General features: G+C 45.5%; 1 protein-coding gene across 4 annotated transcripts in view; it reads right to left on the reverse strand.

Annotated features, from left to right (window-relative positions):
* PTPRO (protein tyrosine phosphatase receptor type O) overlaps positions 1–12,182 on the reverse strand; it is a 555,000-nt gene that overhangs the window by 126,233 nt on the left and 416,585 nt on the right. The gene's annotated exons all lie outside the window — the stretch shown is intronic.

The following is a 12,182-nucleotide window of genomic DNA, read 5'->3' on the forward strand; positions in this document are numbered from 1 at the left end:
AAATGCGACGTTTCAACCATGAAGGTCTTTTTCAAGCATACAAAACAGTAAAAATGGCAGCCTTAAATAGGGAAGGGAGTAACAACCCACCAATCACCATCGCAGGAACTGCCCATACAGTTAAAATATCAGTGTTTAGTGATCAAAAAGTATAATACAAATTGCATAACATACATAACACATAAAACTTAAAAACATCCACTTTATCATTGTTGTACTGTAAACCATTTAACGGTACCTCTATAGGAAAGAATTAGCACATGGGTCATCAAAATCCATAAACACACCGACCCTTCCTGTTATTTAGGATCCAATCACTGACCCCATTATAGTGTCCATACACATCATCAGCCAGTCCCATACATCGTATCATATGTCGGCACACAATGTATCAGCCAATCACAACCGTTATCATAGAGCCTATCACATGCCCCTACACATCTAGTATCCTATATCGAAGCAACCTATCACAGCAGCCGTCACACTGCATACACCCTCAGGACTCCACCCCATGGTCAGACATTCGCCGCTATCCAAAGCCGGGCACCCACACGCACAAATGAACAGCTCCAGCGCATGATGCGCACGCCCACCAGCCCTCCCACAGAGCGTCGAAAGACGCTACCATGGAGATCCGACAGACACGCCCACCAGCCGCACAGAGCCACCCATGATGCAGGGAAGTGGCGTATAGCTTCATAGAAGCGCCGCGATCAGAGTGTCAGGACACAAAAGCAGGGCCCAACAGAACATACCCATGCATATCGCATGATGTATATAACGCTCCAGCGCATGGTGCGCATAGTCCACGGACCTAACAAAAACACGTCACATGTCTCAACATACGGCGCTTCCATGGAGATCCGACAGACACGCCCACCAGCCGCACAGAGCCACCCATCATGTAAGAAACCGGCGCTCAATCACAAGGCCACATGACCATCTATAATAGAGCACAGACAGGGGTGCATATACCACCCCATAGCGCCAAATCCATGGCTATCAATCACACAATCCTGCATCATTAACAGACCGTCACATAACTCCACACACGGCGTTACCATGGAAATCCGGCAGACACGCCCACCAACAGCATAGAGCCACCCACCATGTAAGAAACCGGCACTCACTCACAGGGCTATATGACCAAATTAAAGTAGAGCATAAGAGGAGTTCATGCAATGACCCATAACACATATCCATGGCTGTCAATACTTATATGTCATTGTCACCTAACCCAAACCGACCTATATGCGTAAAATGGACTTACAGAGAGAAATATACCTATAAACATCCCATATAGATAGAGGTATCAGAAAACAAAAAACAAGATATAACTAACTAAACACCAAACACGTAATAAAAACAACAACACAGATCATGGCGCTACACAGATCCTGTACGGCATTCTAGGAAACACAAAGCTGCAAGTTGTAATCAACATTCAACCCCCAGGATAGCGACAGCCCAATCTCGAAATCCACCTGCGGGTACACTATCAATAACCCTAAATCTAGTTGGTTTACTGAGTGCCCGCTATCAGCAAAGTGTTTGGGTATCAGTAGCTCCAACATTTTAGTCCTGATGGTACTCTTGTGCTTACTAATGCGTGCCTTGATTTCCATAGTAGTTTCACCTACATATGTTAATCCACAAGTACACACAATTAGATATATTATATAACTGGAGGTACACGTGTATCTTTCTTTGATGTAAATCCTCTTCCCTGTATGAGGGTGATTAAAAAAATCACCTTTCAATAAGTTACCACAGCAGGCACAACCCAAGCAGGGAAAATTTCCCAGCTTAAGGGGGCCTAAAGTCCTCTGTACCACCGTTTTCATTGGACCAATGTCCGATTTCACAAGTTTGTCCTTTAGGTTACACCCTCTTTTATAGGACAAAATCGGGGGCCGAGAGAACTCCTCAATCTCAGGAAACTGTTGTGAATTCCGTTCTCGGACTCCCTCCTGTGGTCATGAATGGTACTTTGGTTAGTTCTGCTCTTGGACTCCCTCTGGTGGCTTTGAGCGGAATTGCTGGTCACTGAGGTTGGCTTTGTCAGCTGCTCTCGTTTATTGCTATGCTAGCTTCCCTATTTAACTCCACTCAGATCGTTACTTCATGCCAGCTGTCAATGGTTCAGTATTGGTTCAGATCTCTCTTGGATTTCTCTGAGGACCTGTCTACTCCAGCAGAAGCTAAGTCTTTGCTAGTTCATTTGTTGTTACTGCTTCCTGAATATATTTCTTAGTACTGTTATTTCTAGTCCAGCTTACTATCATGATATTCCCTTGCTAGCTGGAAGCTCTGGGGTGCAGAGTGGCACCTCCACACCGTGAGTCGGTGTGGGGAGTCTTTTTGCTTACTCTGCGTGTTTTTTTGTAGTCTTTTGTGCTGACCGCGTAGTTCACTTTTCTATCCTCTGACTAAGTAGTTAAGTCTGGCCTCCTTTGCTAAAACCTGTTTCATTCCTGTGTTTGTAACTTTCCTCTTAACTCACAGTCAATACATGTGGGGGGGCTGCCTTTACCTTTGGGGAATTTCTCTGAGGCAAGGTTAGGCTTCTGTTTCTATCTTTAGGGGTAGTTAGCTCTTAGGCTGTGAAGAGGCGTCTAGGGAGAGTTAGGTACGCTCCACGGCTATTTCTAGTGTGTGTGATAGCAGTAGGGTTTGCAGTCAGCAGAGTTCCCACTTTCCCAGAGCTTGTTCCTATTTCTAGTTTACTCATCAGGTCATTCCGGGTGCTCCTAACCACCAGGTCCATAACAGTACAGCTGGCCTTCAAAGTGTTAATGCATCTCAAAAGAGGGATAAGAGAAGTTCTGAACCCATTTTTTTTTCTTTGCAGTGTGTTTTGTCTCTCTTTTCCCCTTAATCTCTGGGTGGTTCAGGACTCAGGTGTAGATATGGATATTCAAGGTCTGTCCTATTGTGTGGATCATCTCTCTGCAAGAGTACAAAGCATTCAAGATTATGTAGTTCAGAATCCGATGTTAGAGCCTAGAATTCCAATTCCTGATTTGTTTTCTGGGGATAGATCTAAGTTTCTGAATTTCAAAAATAATTGTAAACTGTTTCTTGCTTTGAAACCCCGCTCCTCTGGTGACCCCATTCAGCAAGTAAAAATTATTATTTCTTTGTTGCGTGGCGACCCTCAAGACTGGGCATTCTCCCTTGCGCCAGGAGATCCTGCATTGCTTAATGTAGATGCGTTTTTTCTGGCGCTTGGATTGCTTTATGACGAACCGAATTCAGTGGATCAGGCAGAGAAAATCTTGCTAGCTTTGTGTCAGGGTCAGGATGAAGCGGAGATATATTGTCAGAAGTTTAGAAAATGGTCTGTGCTTACTCAATGGAATGAGTGTGCCCTGGCAGCAATTTTTAGAAAGGGTCTTTCTCAAGCCCTTAAGGATGTTATGGTGGGATTCCCCACGCCTGCTGGTCTGAATGAATCAATGTCCTTGGCCATCCAAATTGATCGGCGCTTGCGTGAGCGCAAAATTGTGCACCATTTGGCGGTGTCCTCTGAGCAGAGGCCTGAGCTTACGCAATGTGATAGAACTTTGACCAGAACTGAACGGCAAGAACACAGACGTCAGAATAGGCTGTGTTTTTACTGTGGTGACCCCACTCATGCTATCTCTGATTGTCCTAAGCGCACTAAGCGGTTCGCTAGGTCTGTCACCATTGGTACTGTACAGCCTAAATTTCTTTTGTCTGTTACTCTGATTTGCTCTTTGTCATCCTACTCGGTTATGGCATTTGTGGATTCTGGCGCTGCCCTGAATTTGATGGACTTGGAGTTTGCCAGGCGCTGTGGTTTTTTCTTGGAGCCTTTGCAGTATCCTATTCCATTAAGGGGAATTGATGCCACACCGTTGGCCAAGAATAAACCTCAGTACTGGACTCAGTTGACCATGTGCATGGCTCCTGCACATCAGGAAGATATTCGCTTTTTGGTGTTGCATAATTTGCATGATGTGGTCGTGTTGGGTTTGCCTTGGCTACAGGCTCATAATCCAGTATTGGATTGGAAATCAATGTCTGTGTCTAGTTGGGGTTGTCAAGGGGTACATGGCGATGTTCCGTTGGTGTCAATTTCTGCTTCCACTCCTTCTGAGGTCCCTGAGTTTCTGTCGGATTACCAGGATGTATTTGATGAGCCCAAATCCAGTGTCCTACCCCCTCATAGGGATTGTGATTGTGCTACAAATTTGATTCCTGGTAGTAAGTTTCCTAAGGGCCGACTTTTCAATTTATCTGTGCCAGAGCACGCCGCTATGCGGAGTTATATAAAGGAGTCCTTGGAGAAAGGGCATATTCGCCCGTCTTCATCACTGTTGGGAGCAGGGTTCTTTTTTGTGGCCAAGAAGGATGGTTCTCTGAGACCCTGTATAGATTACCGCCTTCTCAATAAGATCACGGTCAAATTTCAGTACCCTTTGCCTCTGCTGTCTGATTTGTTTGCTCGGATTAAGGGGGCTAGTTGGTTCACCAAGATAGGTCTTCGAGGGGCGTATAACCTTGTGCGTATTAAACAGGGCGATGAATGGAAAACAGCATTTAATACGCCCGAGGGCCATTTTGAGTACCTGGTAATGCCATTCGGGCTTTCAAATGCTCCATCTGTGTTTCAGTCCCTTATGCATGACATCTTCCGAAAGTATCTGGATAGATTCATGATTGTATATTTGGATGATATTTTGGTCTTTTCGGATGATTGAGAGTCTCATGTGAAACAGGTCAGAATGGTATTCCAGGTCCTTCATGCTAATTCCTTGTTTGTGAAGGGGTCTAAATGTCTCTTCGGAGTTCAGAAGGTTTCCTTTTTGGGCTTCATTTTTTCCCCTTCTACTATCGAGATGGACCCTGTTAAAGTTCAGGCCATTTATGATTGGACTCAACCTACATCTGTGAAGAGCCTCCAGAAATTCCTGGGCTTTGCTAATTTTTACCGTCGCTTCATCGCTAATTTTTCTAGTGTGGTTAAACCTTTGACTGATTTGACAACGAAAGGTGCTGATGTGGTGAATTGGTACTCTGCGGCCGTTGAGGCTTTTCAGGAGCTGAAACGTTGTTTTTCTTCGGCCCCTGTGTTGCGTCAGCCAGATGTTTCGCTCCCTTTTCAGGTCGAGGTTGATGCTTCTGAGATTGGAGCAGGGGCTGTTTTGTCTCAGAGAAGTTCTGATGGCTCTGTGATGAAGCCATGTGCCTTCTTTTCTAGAAAGTTTTCGCCTGCTGAGCGTAATTATGATTTTGGCAATCGGGAGCTGCTAGCTATGAAGTGGGCATTCGAGGAGTGGCGACATTGGCTTGAGGGAGCCAAGCACCGCGTGGTGGTCTTGACGGATCACAAAAATCTGACTTATCTCGAGTCTGCCAAGCGGTTGAATCCTAGACAGGCTCGATGGTCGCTGTTTTTCTCCCGTTTCGATTTTGTGGTCTCATACCTTTCAGGTTCTAAGAATGTGAAGGCGGATGCCCTTTCTAGGAGTTTTGTGCCTGATTCTCCGGGAGTCCCTGAGCCGGCTGGTATTCTCAAAGAGGGGGTAATTCTGTCTGCCATCTCCCCTGATTTGCGGCGGGTGCTGCAGGAGTTTCAGGCTGATAGACCTGACCGTTGTCCAGCGGAGAAACTATTTGTCCCTGATAGATGGACTAGCAGAGTTATTTCTGAGGTTCATTGCTCAGTGTTGGCTGGTCATCCTGGGATTTTTGGGACCAGAGATTTGGTGGCTAGGTCCTTTTGGTGGCCTTCCTTGTCTCGGGATGTGCGTTCTTTTGTGCAGTCCTGTGGGACTTGTGCTCGGGCTAAGCCCTGCTGTTCTCGTGCCAGTGGGTTGCTTTTGCCCTTGCCAGTCCCGAAAAGGCCTTGGACGCATGTTTCCATGGATTTTATTTCAGATCTTCCTGTCTCTCAGAGGATGTCTGTCATCTGGGTGGTTTGTGATCGCTTTTCTAAGATGGTCCATTTGGTACCCTTGCCTAAATTACCTTCCTCCTCTGATTTGGTGCCATTATTTTTTCAACATGTGGTTCGTTTGCATGGCATCCTGGAGAACATTGTGTCGGACAGAGGTTCCCAGTTTGTCTCTAGGTTTTGGCGGTCCTTTTGTGCTAAGATGGGCATTGATTTGTCTTTTTCTTCGGCTTTCCATCCTCAAACAAATGGCCAAACCGAACGAACAAACCAGACTTTGGAAACCTATCTGAGATGCTTTGTTTCTGCTGATCAGGATGATTGGGTGACCTTCTTGCCATTGGCTGAGTTCGCCCTTAATAATCGGGCTAGTTCGGCTACTTTGGTTTCACCTTTTTTTTGCAATTCTGGTTTTCATCCTCGTTTTTCTTCGGGGCAGGTTGAGCCTTCTGACTGTCCTGGTGTGGATTCTGTGGTGGACAGGTTGCAGCAAATTTGGACTCACGTAGTGGACAATCTGATGTTGTCCCAGGAGAAGGCTCAACGTTTCACTAACCGCCGTCGTTGTGTTGGTCCCCGACTTCGTGTTGGGGATTTGGTTTGGTTGTCTTCTCGTTATGTTCCTATGAAGGTTTCTTCTCCTAAGTTTAAGCCTCGTTTCATTGGTCCTTATAAGATTTCTGAAATTCTCAACCCTGTGTCATTTTGTTTGGTCCTTCCAGCTTCTTTTGCCATCCATAATGTGTTCCATAGGTCGTTGTTGCGGAGGTACGTGGCGCCTATGGTTCCCTCCGTTGATCCTCCTGCCCCGGTGTTGGTTGAGGGGGAGTTGGAGTATGTGGTGGAAAAAATTTTGAATTCTCGTATTTCGAGACGGAAGCTTCAGTACCTGGTTAAGTGGAAGGGCTATGGTCAGGAGGATAATTCCTGGGTTGTTGCCTCCGATGTCCACGCTGCCGATTTAGTTCGAGCCTTTAATTTGGCTCATCCTGATCGGCCTGGGGGCCCTGGTGAGGGTTCGGTGACCCCTCCTCAAGGGGGGGTACTGTTGTGAATTCCGTTCTCGGACTCCCTCCTGTGGTCATGAATGGTACTTTGGTTAGTTCTGCTCTTGGACTCCCTCTGGTGGCTTTGAGCGGAACTGCTGGTCACTGAGGTTGGCTTTGTCAGCTGCTCTCGTTTATTGCTATGCTAGCTTCCCTATTTAACTCCACTCAGATCGTTACTTCATGCCAGCTGTCAATGGTTCAGTATTGGTTCAGATCTCTCTTGGACTTTTCTGAGGACCTGTCTACTCCAGCAGAAGCTAAGTCTTTGCTAGTTCATTTTTTGTTACTGCTTCCTGAATATATTTCTTAGTACTGCTATTTCTAGTCCAGCTTGCTATCATGATATTCCCTTGCTAGCTGGAAGCTCTGGGGTGCAGAGTGGCACCTCCACACCGTGAGTCGGTGTGGGGAGTCTTTTTGCTTACTCTGCGTGGTTTTTTGTAGTCTTTTGTGCTGACCGCATAGTTCACTTTTCTATCCTCTGACTAAGTAGTTAAGTCTGGCCTCCTTTGCTAAAACCTGTTTCATTCCTGTGTTTGTAACTTTCCTCTTAACTCACAGTCAATACATGTGGGGGGCTGCCTTTACCTTTGGGGAATTTCTCTGAGGCAAGGTTAGGCTTCTATTTCTATCTTTAGGGGTAGTTAGCTCTTAGGCTGTGAAGAGGCGTCTAGGGAGAGTTAGGTACGCTCCACGGCTATTTCTAGTGTGTGTGTAATAGGAGTAGTGTTTGCGGTCAGCAGAGTTCCCACTTTCCCAGAGCTTGTTCCTATTTCTAGTTTACTCATCAGGTCATTCCGGGTGCTCCTAACCACCAGGTCCATAACAGGAAACCCCTCATGTAACAGATGCCAATGCTTCAATACTATATTTTTAATCTGGCCACTAGCCGTGCTGAAAGTAGATACAAAAGGGATACGCTTATCTCTAGTTCTAACCCTCCTGTTCCTCACTTCTCCTCTCGAGACATCCCTAACCCTTTTCATGTGTTCTGACTCCACCATTAGTGTAACCTCTACTCAAAAATTTTTTACTCATCTCCTTTAATCTTGAGTCCAAAAGAAAATCATCCGTAATAACTTTGCGTACCCTGAGCATCTGGCTCCAGGGTAACGACTCAACCATTTTCCTCGGATGATGACTATTAAAATGTAGAAGACTGTTTCTATCAGTACTTTTAACAAACAAATCAGTCTTCAAAACTGACCCATCCTTGTATACCATTGTATCAAAAAATTGGACACATTTATCAGAATACGTCACAGTAAAATCTAGTTCTGGAAAAATGCCATTGATCTCCTGATGAAACTCCAAGAGCTCACTCAATGGCCCCTCCCATACAACAAACACATCATCGATGTAACGCCACCAGGCCCGGACCGAAGGCCAAAACCGCGACACGTACACATACTGCTCCTCAAGCACCGCCATGTAGATGTTAGCATAAGTGGGGGCCACATTGGACCCCATGGCAGTACCTCTAAGTTGCAAGTAGAAATCATCCCCAAAAAGAAAATAATTCCTTCTGAGGATGAACTCGAGCAACCTGAGGGTCAGATGTGCACGATCAGGCCCCCAGTCCGAGCCTATCAGCACCACATCAATGGCAGCCAGTCCCCTCTCATGTTCAATAGAGGTGTATAAGGAGACAACGTCAAATGACACCAGAATCGTGTTCTGTGACACTCAGATTATCAAGTTTAGTCAAAAAGTCATCAGTATCTTTGATATATGATTTTGCCATAACCACAAACCTAGATAGTAGTTTATCAAGAAAGACCACCACCTTATTAAAAATAGAGCCTCTGCCCGAAACAATAGGCCGCCCTGGTGGATGAAAATAATCTTTATGAATCTTGGGTAAAATATATATCAAAGGTTTAATAGGGCATTTTTTTGAGTAGAGGTTACCCTAATGGTGGAGTCAGAACACATGAAAAGGGTTAGGAATGTCTCGAGAGGAGAAGTGAGGAACAGGAGGGTTAGAACTAGAGATAAGCGTATCCCTTTTGTATCTACTTTCAGCACGGCTAGTGGCCAGATTAAAAATATAGTATTGAAGCATTGGCATCTGTTACATGAGGGGTTTCCTGAGATTGAGGAGTTCTCTCGGCCCCTGATTTTGTCCTATAAAAGAGGGTGTAACCTAAAAGACAAACTTGTGAAATCGGACATTGGTCCAATGAAAACAGTGGTACAGAGGACTTTAGGCCCCCCTAAGCTGGGAAATTTTCCCTGCTTGGGTTGTGCCTGCTGTGGTAACTTATTGAAAGGTGATTTTTTTAATCACCCTCATACAGGGAAGAGGATTTACATCAAAGAAAGATACACGTGTACCTCCAGTTAAATATCTAATTGTGTGTCCTTGTGGATTAACATATGTAGGTGAAACTACTATGGAAATCAAGGCACGCATTAGTAAGCACAAGAGTACCATCAGGACTAAAATGTTGGAGCTACTGATACCCAAACACTTTGCTGATAGCGGGCACTCAGTAAACCAACTAGATTTAGGGTTATTGATAGTGTACCCGCTTTGAGACGGGGCGGTGATAGAGTTAGGTTGCTAAAGCAAAAAGAACTCCGGTGGATTTCGAGATTGGGCTGTCGCTATCCTGGGGGTTGAATGTTGATTACAACTTGCAGCTTTGTGTTTCCTAGAATGCCGTATAGGATCTGTGTAGCGCCATGATCTGTGTTGTTGTTTTTATTACGTGTTTGGTTTTGAGTTAGTTATATCTTGTTTTTTGTTTTCTGATACCTCTATCTACACTCACCGGCCACTTTATTAGGTACACCATGCTAGTAACGGGTTGGACCCCCTTTTGCCTTCAGAACTGCCTCAATTCTTCGTGGCATAGATTCAACAAGGTGCTGGAAGCATTCCTTAGAGATTTTGGTCCATATTGACATGATGGCATCACACAGTTGCCGCAGATTTGTCGGCTGCACATCCCAAAGATGCGCCATACAAGGCAGGATGGATCCATGCTTTCATGTTGTTTACGCCAAATTCTGACCCTACCATCCGAATGTCGCAGCAGAAATCGAGACTCATCAGACCAAGCAACGTTTTTCCAATCTTCTACTGTCCAATTTCGATGAGCTTGTACAAATTGTAGCCTCAGTTTCCTGTTCTTAGCTGAAAGGAGTGGTACCCGGTGTGGTCTTCTGCTGCTGTAGCCCATCTGCCTCAAAGTTCGACGCACTGTGCGTTCAGAGATGCTCTTAGGCCTACCTTGGTTGTAACGGGTGGCGATTTGAGTCACTGTTGCCTTTCTATCAGCTCGAACCAGTCTGCCCATTCTCCTCTGACCTCTGGCATCAACAAGGCATTTCCGCCCACAGAACTGCCGCTCACTGGATTTTTTTTCTTTTTCGGACCATTCTCTGTAAACCCTAGAGATGGTTGTGCGTGAAAATCCCAGTAGATCAGCAGTTTCTGAAATACTCAGACCAGCCCTTCTGGCACCAACAACCATGCCACGTTCAAAGGCACTCAAATCACCTTTCTTCCCCATACTGATGCTCGGTTTGAACTGCAGGAGATTGTCTTGACCATGTCTACATGCCTAAATGCACTGAGTTGCCGCCATGTGATTGGCTGATTAGAAATTAAGTGTTAACAAGAAGTTGGACAGGTGTACCTAATAAAGTGGCCGGTGAGTGTATATGGGATCTTTATAGGTATATTTCTCTCTGTAAGTCCATTTTACGCATATAGGTCGGTTTGGGTTAGGTGACAATGACATATAAGTATTGACAGCCATGGATATGTGTTATGGGTCATTGCATGAACTCCTCTTATGCTCTACTTTAATTTGGTCATATAGCCCTGTGATTGAGTGCCGGTTTCTTACATGGTGGGTGGCTCTATGCTGTTGGTGGGCGTGTCTGCCGGATTTCCATGGTAACACCGTGTGTGGAGTTATGTGACGGTCTGTTAATGATGCAGGATTGTGTGATTGATAGCCATGGATTTGGCGCTATGGGGTGGTATATGCACCCCTGTCTATGCTCTATTATAGTATGGTCATGTGGCCTTGTGATTGAGCGCCGGTTTCTTACATGATGGGTGGCTCTGTGCGGCTGGTGGGCGTGTCTGTCGGATCTCCATGGAAGCGCCATATGTTGAGACATGTGACGTGTTTTTGTTAGGTCCGTGGACTATGCGCACCATGCGCTGGAGCGTTATATACATCATGCGATATGCATGGGTATGTTCTGTTGGGCCCTGCTTTTGTGTCCTGACACTCTGATCGCGGCGCTTCTATGAAGCTATACGCCACTTCCCTGCATCATGGGTGGCTCTGTGCGGCTGGTGGGCGTGTCTGCCGCGTCTCCATGGTAGCGTCTTTCGACGCTCTGTGGGAGGGCTGGTGGGCGTGCGCATCATGCGCTGGAGCTGTTCATTTGTGCGTGTGGGTGCCCGGCTTTGGATAGCGGCGAATGTCTGACCATGGGGTGGAGTCCTGAGGGTGTATGCAGTGTGACGGCTGCTGTGATAGGTTGCTTCGATATAGGATACTAGATGTGTAGGGGCATGTGATAGGCTCTATGATAACGGTTGTGATTGGCTGATACATTGTGTGCCGACATATGATACGATGTATGGGACTGGCTGATGATGTGTATGGACACTATAATGGGGTCAGTGATTGGATCCTAAATAACAGGAAGGGTCGGTGTGTTTATGGATTTTGATGACCCATGTGCTAATTCTTTCCTATAGAGGTACCGTTAAATGGTTTACAGTACAACAATGATAAAGTGGATGTTTTTAAGTTTTATGTGTTATGTATGTTATGCAATTTGTATTATACTTTTTGATCACTAAACACTGATATTTTAACTGTATGGGCAGTTCCTGCGATGGTGATTGGTGGGTTGTTACTCCCTTCCCTATTTAAGGCTGCCATTTTTACTGTTTTGTATGCTTGAAAAAGACCTTCATGGTTGAAACGTCGCATTTGGCACAATAAAGAGATATGTTTTTCACCCGGATTGGATGCTGTCCTTCACTTCAATTTATGGTATGTACTCCTCCACTTGGGTCCAGTGGAACTAGGACGGGCATCCTTTTGTCCAGTTGTGCTGTCAGCTAACTTCTATTTTTGGACTACCTCTTGAAGCTCATCAAGAGAATGCCAAGAGTGTGCAAAGCAGTCAAAGAAAAGGTGGCTACTTTGAAGAACCTGGAATATAACACA

The sequence above is a fragment of the Ranitomeya variabilis genome, chromosome 5, assembly GCF_051348905.1.
Source record: "Ranitomeya variabilis isolate aRanVar5 chromosome 5, aRanVar5.hap1, whole genome shotgun sequence".
Lineage (NCBI taxonomy): Eukaryota > Metazoa > Chordata > Amphibia > Anura > Dendrobatidae > Ranitomeya > Ranitomeya variabilis.